This window comes from Crotalus tigris, unplaced genomic scaffold (assembly GCF_016545835.1).
Source record: "Crotalus tigris isolate CLP2741 ecotype Arizona unplaced genomic scaffold, ASM1654583v1 scf7180000019651.407290, whole genome shotgun sequence".
Taxonomy (NCBI): domain Eukaryota; kingdom Metazoa; phylum Chordata; class Lepidosauria; order Squamata; family Viperidae; genus Crotalus; species Crotalus tigris.
In genome coordinates this window covers 320,001-329,645 of record NW_024097642.1, presented here as the reverse complement: position 1 = coordinate 329,645, position 9,645 = coordinate 320,001, and the positions used below count along the sequence as shown (strand labels likewise).

Below are 9,645 nucleotides of genomic sequence, written 5' to 3'. Positions count from 1 at the left end.
CTATACTATATCCATCCACTCCACAACCTTCCTTCAACTCTATTGAATCTTTTTTTTTTCCTAGTTTCACAGATGCTCAATATATCTGCTATTGAATTGCATTGCATTGCATACTTTATTTGGCCAACTATGATTAGACACACAACAAAATTGTCTCCGGTGTAAAAACTCCCAGTGTACATGCAAAGCAAGAGAGTAATAATAATCATAATGGTAACGGACCAATAAGGGGTTAGTAAAGAAGATAATAAGAAGGACAATAATTATACTACAGTCATACTACATAGGTAAATATACATAGATATTACACAGTACTCTTCTTCCATTTGTTAGTCTGTGTTTTTATCATTTATTCCTCTCCCAACTCAAGACACAAATTTCCATGTGCTACTTTCATCACCAGGTGAACCAATAGATACTGACTGGCTAAAACATATGAAGAATGGCTGCAGGAACTGGGTATGTCCAGTTTAATGAAGAGAAGGACGAGGGGGGACAGGATAGCAGTCTTCCAATATCTCAGGGGCTGCCCCAAAGAAGAGGGAGTCAAGCTCTTCTCCAAAGCGCCTGAAGGCAGGACAAGAAGCAATGGATGGAAACCAATCAAGGAGAGAAGCAACCTAGAACTAAGGAGAAACTTCCTGACAGTGAGAACAATTAATCAGTGGAACAACCTGCCTCCAGAAGCAGTAAATGCTCCATCCCTGGAGGTTTTTAAGAAGAGACTGGACAGCCATTTGTCCGAAATGGTATAGGGTTTCCTGCCTGAGCAGGGGGTTGGACTAGATAACCTCCAAGGTACCTTCCAACTTTATTATTATTGTTGTTGTTGTTGTTGTTGTTGTTGTTGTTGTTGTTATTTAGGAACGTAAAGCAACAAGCTCAATTCTAAATTAAACGTTATTTAGATTGCAGGTGTTTATAAAAATAGGAACTCACAGATTGTGACAGCTGCATGTTAAAGACTCCTGGGAGTGATAATGGAACCAACTGGGTATTTACAACTCAGGGTTGGACTATGAAGTCCTTGGTGTTCTCTGAGATTGCTTGTTTTCTTGCAGACATTTCATTATCAAACTAGGTAAAATCATCCGGGCACTGCATTGCGCTGATGATATTATCTAGACTGGTAATGAAAAGTCACTTTGGCCCCCTAATGAGAAGGAAGGTCTCCCTGGAGAAGGGCCTGATGCTGGGAAAGATGGAGGGCAAGAGAAGAAGGGGACGATAGAGAACGAGGTGGCTGGATGGAGTCCCTGAAGCAGGAGGCGTGAGCTTCAAGGGACTCCAGAAGATGGTAGAGCACAGGAAGGCCTGGAGGAACGTCGTCCAGGAAGTCGCGATGGGTCAGACACAACTTCGCAACTAAGAACAACAAATGAAATGTCTTCAAGGAAACAACGAAGCTCAGAGAGCACCAAGGAGGCTGCAGTGATGATGATGGAAGAACCCAAAATGAGCTTTGGGAAACATGAAGCAATATTTTAAATCGGGGCAGTCCAAGGGAATCATAGAAAACAGAAAGTGGACAAGAGTCTACATGGGGCCATAAAGCCAGCCAAAAAGAATTAACATGTGGTCGTGAAACCTAAGGAAGTGAATGAAATGAAACTGAATGCTCGTGGAAGGACGGGAAATGAAAACAGGAGGGAAAAAAAAAAGAAGAGACAGATTATTATTAATTATCCTGGGATCCGTGCATTTGCCTTCATTCGTGATAGATTAATTGTCCAACAGAATGAATGGAAAGTGGTCATAAGATGTGGAAGCTGCTTGGAACAGAATAAAAAAGAATTAAGTTTAAAATGTACCCTACAGAACGTGTCGAACTTGACAAAGGAGGGATGTAGTGGAAGATAGAATCAGAGTAAGGAATGGTTAAGTTTAAAAGGGGGAAGAGAGAAACCGGGGAGAGATTTTGCTGGCAGAAAGCTCCAAGATAGCATGTGGTCTGTAGCAAACAGTGAATTATTTGTCAAAATGAATAAAAAAGACTATTTGTTATATGGAAGTACGAGAGAGGGTTGTGTGTGTGTGTGTGTGTATGTGTGTGTGTGTGTTAGAACATTAAAAAATGCAACAAAAGTGTGTACTTAAGTAGTAGTGCAGCCAGAACAAGAAGAGATAGCATCAAGGTTGAATGCTCAGACACAAATTGTTAACCGAACAGATCATATCAAAAAAATAAATAAAAATAAAAAGGGGGGGAGGGGAAAAAGTGAATGACTGCTCGGGAAAGTATGCCAAGGCATTTTGATCACATAGACAATATGAATGAAATCCAAACTGCTGAACAATACACGAAGGAAGAACAAATGGGTCCGGAGGAAGGGCAAAACAGAGATAAGAGTCATAGTTGAAAAATGAGTTCATCCGAAAAGGGAGAAGCCAGACCGCTAGAACAAAAACGCAGCTGCAGCCCGTGAGGCTGTGCACAGACACGGTGGAACCAGGGGCGGCTGAACCAAGATAGTAAGATAAAGAGAGCTACAGCACAGCCAGTGGGCTCCCTGCAAGCTAGATTCAGCTCCTTTCCTTTCCCTGATCTTGTAGCTTTTAAGTTATTGCCACTTCTTGCTCTGTTTCTCCATAACATTGCATGCTCCAAAAATAATAATACTAATAATGAGAGGGGTGTGGATGTGTATCAGGGGTCTCCAACCATGGCAACTTTTAAGACTTGTGGACCTCTGAAGTCCACAAGTCTTAAAGGTGCCAAGATTAGAGAGCCCTGATGTATAGGACACCCTGGGTTACCATACAACAGGGGTCCCCAAACTTGGCCTTTTTAAGACTTGTGGACTTCAACTCCCAGAATTCCCCAGCCAGCGATGCTGGCTGGGGAATTCTGGGAGTTGAAGTCCACAAGTCTTAAAAAGGCCAAGTTTGGGGACCCCTGCCATACATGTGGAAGAGACTCCCAAGGGCTAGCTGGATGGAAGCCTGTGTACATTTGCTTTGACTAAACGGCACCAGAAAATTATCATCATCATCATCATCATGAGGGGGGACAGGATAGCAGTCTTCCAGTATCCCAGGGGCTGCCCCAAAGAAGAGGGAGTCAAGCTATTCTCCAAAGCCCCTGAAGGCAGGCCAAGAAGCAACGGATGGAAACTCATCAAGGAGAGAAGCAACCTGGAACTAAGGAGAAACTTCCTGACAGTGGGAACAATTAACCAGTGGAACCACCTGCCTCCAGAAGCGGTGAATGCTCCAACACTGGAAGTTTTTAAGAAGAGACTGGACAGCCCTTTGTCTGAAATGGTATAGATTCTCCTGCCTGAGCAGGGGGTTGGACTAGAAGACCTCCAAGGTCCCTTCCAACTTTATTACTATTATTATTATTAGTTTCAAGTGCAAAAAAGGCAGTCGGTGTCACTTAAACATCGACGGTCATTAAATGTATTGTCAAGAATCCAAATTTCGATCACGTGGCCGTGGGGATGCTGCAATGGTGGGTCGTGGGAAAAATGGCCCTAAGTTACTTTTTTCCAGCGCCGTTATAACTTTGTATAGTTACTAAATGAAGGGTTGTAAGCCGAGGACTATCTGTATGAGCCGTTTCCTGAAAACAAGAAGATCCTGGGCTGTGCAGGGGTGTCTCAGGATCAAATGCAAATAATGCCGTCTTTGTAAAAGGTTTGTAAAAGATTCTTGAGAGCAGAAAATTTTGCGTTTTCCCTTTTTTCCTGGGCTCTGCCCACCCTTTGACGGTAACCAAAAATCTTTATTAACCCACATTTCTTCCTCTGAATTCTTTATATTCTTCCAATCATGGAGTCATTTTGCTCCATGCCGGTCACCCCGAAAAATGTCACCTTGTCCAATTTATGTAGCTGCCGCAGAAAATCCCAGCTCTATTTATCTATAATAAATAGACCAATCTGGAAAGGAGGTGATCAAGTTTAATCTCCGACAAGTCAGCTATTAGCTTTATCCACACACGGCTATTTTGCTAAGCGGGCGAAACACTACTTTAGTCTTACAATAATTTGGCTGGGCAAGCGTTCACAGAAGGAGAAAAAATGTTTTTGATGGCTTGTTCAAAAGGAAAAACAGCCATTTATCAGAGGTTCTACTAAAAAAAAAAAAAGAGCACCTTGTGTTGGAAACTCGAGCTTGGCAGCGTTGGTTCTTTTACAACGTCCAGGGGGGGAAAAATAATGTTGCTTGTTATAATCTTGCTAACAGCTTGGCCTAAATTAAAAGAAATGAATGTCAAAGCCAGAGACCTTCCTTGGATGCTCAACCTGGCCTTTCCATGTGTAAATAAACAAAAATGAAAAGAGGAAAACTTCTCTCAAACTTTCACATCCAAGGAGGCAAATTCGGATAAATTTCCTTTCTTGTCATGAAGGTTGCCCAAATTCTATCAGAACACTTTTCTTCATACTGACAGCCATTGCCATCTTGCTCTTAGGGAGTGTGTGTGTGTGTGTGTGTGTGCACAAAGTAACTTTGCCCGTGTGGAAGTTGCTGAAAAACTCTTTCCTGTGACAGCCACTCCATCTCGCCAATTGAATATTTCCAGGAATGTCTGATTCAGCTCAAATGTTTAAAACATGTCTACGGCAAAGACATGGCATGTACAACATTGGAAAGCCTACTGGGCAACTCACAAACTTTGGGCTGCAAACTGGGATGGGCACCACTCCGAAGAGCAGACAGCTGGATTAGCGGGGAACCGGATGGGCAGAATAATGTAAACCACAAGACATATGAACATGCTGGAGAAACATACATATTCATGTTCCTGGGAAGATAAATCTTGTGTGTTTATATCATGTGCTAGCTAACATGCCCAAAAAAAGTCACCGAATCGTTCTGAGGTTAAAAATTCCAAAAATATTACATGCAATGTTAACAGCCTTCAGACCACCAGGAAACCACTGAGTCACGTCCCTTGGTTAACAGCCCAACATTGGGAGTTGGGTGTTCTTTCAAGATAAGAACAAGTGTACAATCTTTAAAAGATCTGGCTTTAATTTCTTGTGGATAAAGTAACTTATGGGGGGCCGGAAATGTTCTTACTTTCTTCTTTTCTATTTCTGTTTTTCCTATTCGCTTGGGAGCAATCCAGACCCCCAAATCCAGGTTGGTTCTTTCTGCTGGCAATGGGATCTAGTTCAGGGGTCCCCAACCCCCGGTCTGTGGACCGGTACCGGGCCGTGGCATGCCAGCCACCGGGCCGCACAAACAAGCAAAGCCCCATCCGTGGGATGCAGGCAGCACACAAAACCACGCACTCTCCGGTCCGTGGAAAAACCTCTGTCCACGGAACCGGTCCCTGGTACCCCCAAGATTGATGTGTTATTCTTGTGTTCCTTTTCCACTGTTCCTCTTAGGGTTCTCCTCTGTTTGCACTCTGTTTTCATTTCTTCTTTCATATTTCTGTAAGCCGCCTAGAGTAGCCTCACAGCGACATAGGTGGCAAATAAATTTAAGAAATAAAATAAATAAATGACATGACTGCCATCCCGATATGTCTCTGGATCCCATCAAAGAAGACGAGAAGCCTCTGACTCAAGTGTGCCTGATCTCTTTCAGGGTAGATGTTTTTGGAAAAACTGCAGAAGGTAATTTATCATTATTATTTTTTTTAATGCTAGGCTAGATAGGATGGATTAGATCAGTGGTTCTCAACCTGTGGGTGGGGACCCCATTTGGGGTCGAACGACCATTTCACGGGGGTCGCCAAACAACGCAATCCACCATTTCCCCCCCCCCCTTTCCTTAGCTGTGCTACTCCCTTTTATTCTATTGGCTTTGGAAAGCCAATAGAAGAGACTCTCTTGAATAGAGTCTAATTCTATTGGCTTTCAAAAGCCAATAGGAATTGTCCAGGCTGTCTCTGCCCTGCTGAGCCCGCCAAAAGTCCCATTCTGCAAACGGTGCTGCACCAGTTGAGTAGTCCTCGACTTACGACCGGTTGAGTAGTCCTCGACTTACGACCGGTTGGGGTTGCGGCATTAAAAAGCTTGAGAACCACTGGATTAGATGGATGGATAGATAGATAGAGATAGATAAGATAGATAGATTAGATCAGTGGTTCTCAACCTGTGGGTCGGGACCCCATTTGGGGTCGAACGACCATTTCACGGGGTCGCCAAATAAGGCTGTCCACCATTTTTTCCCCTTTTCTTTGGCCACGCCCCTGATACCCGGTGATGTATAAGTGGTTGGGGGTCACCACAACATGGGGAACTGTATTATGGGGTCGCGGCATTAGAAAGGTTGAGAACCACTGGATTAGATAGATAGATAGATAGATAGATAGATAGATAGATAGATAGATAGATAGATAGATAGAGATGGATGGATGGATAGATAGGCAGACAGACAGACAGATTATTTTTTTTTTACTGTGGGCACAATGGGGCACACATTAAAAATGAAATTTAGTTGCTTGTTCTCTTTATTTGACATACAAGCTGCAATCAAAGTAGAGTCGTACAGTAGCTCCGTAAATATACGCTAAAATATCCACAGCATACATTTTTTTAAAAAAGAACAATTACTAACCCCCAATTGCATATAAACTGATCACTAAGTGGTGGTGCTAATTCATGCCCCAAACTAACTTGGCTTTTGTCTCAAAGAGCAGGCACCCCAACCCCAAAACGGCCCCTGCTGACCCTCCGCCCCTCACCTGGGCAGAAATGGGGGGGGGCCAAGCAGGGGGACCCCCAGTTTCTCTGCCTGAAGTGCAAGGAGACCTTCCGTGTGTCGCTCCCAGAAGTTTTATTCCAAAGGTCAAAGAGATGCGCTTTTGCTGCCTCCATGAGGACAACCGCATGCACTGGCAGGCTGAGTTTCCAACTTCTCTTGCAATTTAACCTGAGACTCACTTTATTTATTTATTTTTTAATTTTCTATTATTACATTTAATCAGTGCTGAAGAAACACTGTGTTCTCTGGGTTAATTTGTTTGCTTAACAATAGATAAGTTACATTCTTAGTCTCTACTCCTTTTTTCCAGCCACGGATAAAATAAATCCCGTGTCTGAAAATATTCTGCATCTCCTTTTTCTCTGATCCTCAATGTATAAATAACTCTGTCCGTTTCAGCATCTTGAACTGAAAGTCACTTGATGCACAGCTGGGCAAAGCAATGGCCGGAAAGGTTTTATAAAAGGCAGCACTTTACATGAGCAGATCCCAGGTGGTCCTCAACTTACGGCCAGAATTGAGCCCGATGTTTCTGTTGCTAAGTGGGAGCTCATGTCAAGTGAGTTTTGCCCCATTTTACGACCTTTACTGCTGCGGTCGTTAAGCTGTTAAGTGAATTGCTGCAGTTAAGTCAGTTAAGTTGTTAAGTGGAACTGGCTCCCCCGCTGACTTGGCTTGTTAGAAGGTTGCGCGAGGGGATCTTGTGTGACCCTGGGACACCACAACCGTCATAAATATGAATCGATTGCCACATAATTTGGATCACGTGACCGTGAGGATGCTGCAACGGTCATACGTGTGAACGACGGTCATAGGTCACTTTTTTCAGTGCCGCTGAAAGTTTGAAAGGTCATCAGACGAACCGTTTTAAGTCAAGGACTGTTGACTAAAGGGGATGGGAGGCTATCTTCACAACAGCCCCTCCCTCTCCAGCTTCTTCACCCCAAACCCAGCTCTTAAAAAACCATCTGCTGCTTTTCCTCCGAAATCCAGCCCCAGATGGTGCTTCCGCAGGTGAACCCCGAGAATGGACAGGTGCTGCAGTAATCCAGAAACCGTGTGATTAAGCAACGTTGGAAAAGAAGTTGAGAAATGGCTGAAATCTTGCCTGGTTGCCAAACTTCATGAGATTTTAGATTCAGGGTTATTTTACAAATGCTCTTGCACTGATGGCAGCGTTCCAGCATCTGAGGGGCTGCCACAAGGAAGGGGGGGGTCAGGTTGCTCTCCAGGGCACCAGGGGGCAGGACGAGAAGCAAGGGATGGAGGATCAAAGGGAGAAGCAGCCTGGAATTAAGGAGAAACTTCCTGACAGGGAAGACAATCAACCAGGGGAACAGAAGTTGCCTCTAGAAATCGTGGGCGCTCCATCGCTGGAGGTTTTTAAGAAGAGACTGGACAGCCACTTGTCTGAGGTGGTATAGGACAGTTCTCCTGCTTGAGCTGGGGGCTGGACTAGAAGACCTCTAAGGTCCCTTTCAGCTCTATTTTATTCTATTCTATTTGTAATTCGATTATATTCTGCATTCTAATCTATTCTATTTGTAATTCTATTCTATTTGTAATTCTATTCTATTCTGTATTCTATTCTATTCTATTTGTAATTCTATTCTATTTGTAATTCTATTCTATTCTATTTGTGATTCTATTCTATTCTGTATTCTATTCTATTCTATTCTATTCTATTCTATTTATAATTCTATTCTATTCTGTATTATTCTATTCTATTTGTAATTCTATTCTATTCCATTCCATTCCATTCTAGTCCATTCCATATTCCATTCCATATTCCATTCCATATTCCATTCCATTCTATTCATCGTTATTTACAAGGGAACATGGAAATTCATGGAAATTCTGTTGAAAGTTTAGCCATTTTAATAATTCAATTTATTTAGCACCAGCAGAACTGCACAAGACTGTGCGATGACACTCGCTACCTGAAAAAGGCTACCAGTGTCTGACTCAGATCCTTGCAGCTCCCAAATCCTACATCTCCAATGCAGATAAAGTCATCCTAAATACCATCACGAATTCACCATAAGCACCTTGGTGGAAAAGAACATAAGATAAGATAACCCTTATTGTCATTTTTTACTGACAAAGGTGTACGCATACATAACACACATATAGTCACACTGTATACATGCATATGTATAGACCCACACCCTTACATAAAAGTAACATATAAATATTAATCACTGTCTACCATGAATACATAGCGGAAGGAGGAAGCTTGAAAGAATTTACAAAATTTATACTGTTAAAATCTAGCTGAGAATAAAGAGAGGAGAATATTGAGCTATTATGCTACAGTGTCTAGAATATTTTGCATAATTAGTGAGAGAAAGAATAATATATTCCTAGACCAGATCCTAGACATTTCCCAGTGGCAATGTATGGCTGTGAAAGTTGGACCGTAAGAAAGGCTGAGCACCAAAGAATGGAGGCCTTTGAACTCTGGGGCTGGAGGAGACTCCTGCGAGTCCCTCGGACTGCAAGGCGATCCAACCGGTCAGTCCTGGAGGAGATCAACCCTGACTGCTCTTTAGAAGGCCAGATCCTGAAGTTGAAACTCAAGTCCTTTGGCCACCTAATGAGAAGGAAGGACTCCCTGGAGAAGGGCCTGATGCTGGGAAAGATGGAGGGCAAGAGAAGAAGGGGACGACAGAGAAGGAGGGGGCTGGATGGAGTCCCTGAAGCAGGAGGTGTGAGCTTCAATGGACTCCAGAAGATGGTGGAGGACAGGAAGGCCTGCAGAGACGTGGTCCATGGGGGTCGCGATGGGTCGGACACGACTTCACAACTAACAACAACAGCAGACCAGATCCTTCAGGGAGCAACTAGAAAGAGATTTTCGAAGGAAAAATGGGATGTGAATACAGGTAGTCGTAACCGTTCAAAGTTACAACGGCACTCACAACCATTTCTCACATGACCGTTGCAGCCTCCCCATGATCACATGATCAAAATTTT

At 43.2% G+C, this 9,645-nt stretch overlaps 1 protein-coding gene across 8 annotated transcripts in view; it reads right to left on the bottom strand.

Moving 5' to 3' along the window:
• Positions 1 to 9,645, bottom strand: part of DYM (dymeclin) — a 143,995-nt gene that overhangs the window by 66,624 nt on the left and 67,726 nt on the right. The gene's annotated exons all lie outside the window — the stretch shown is intronic.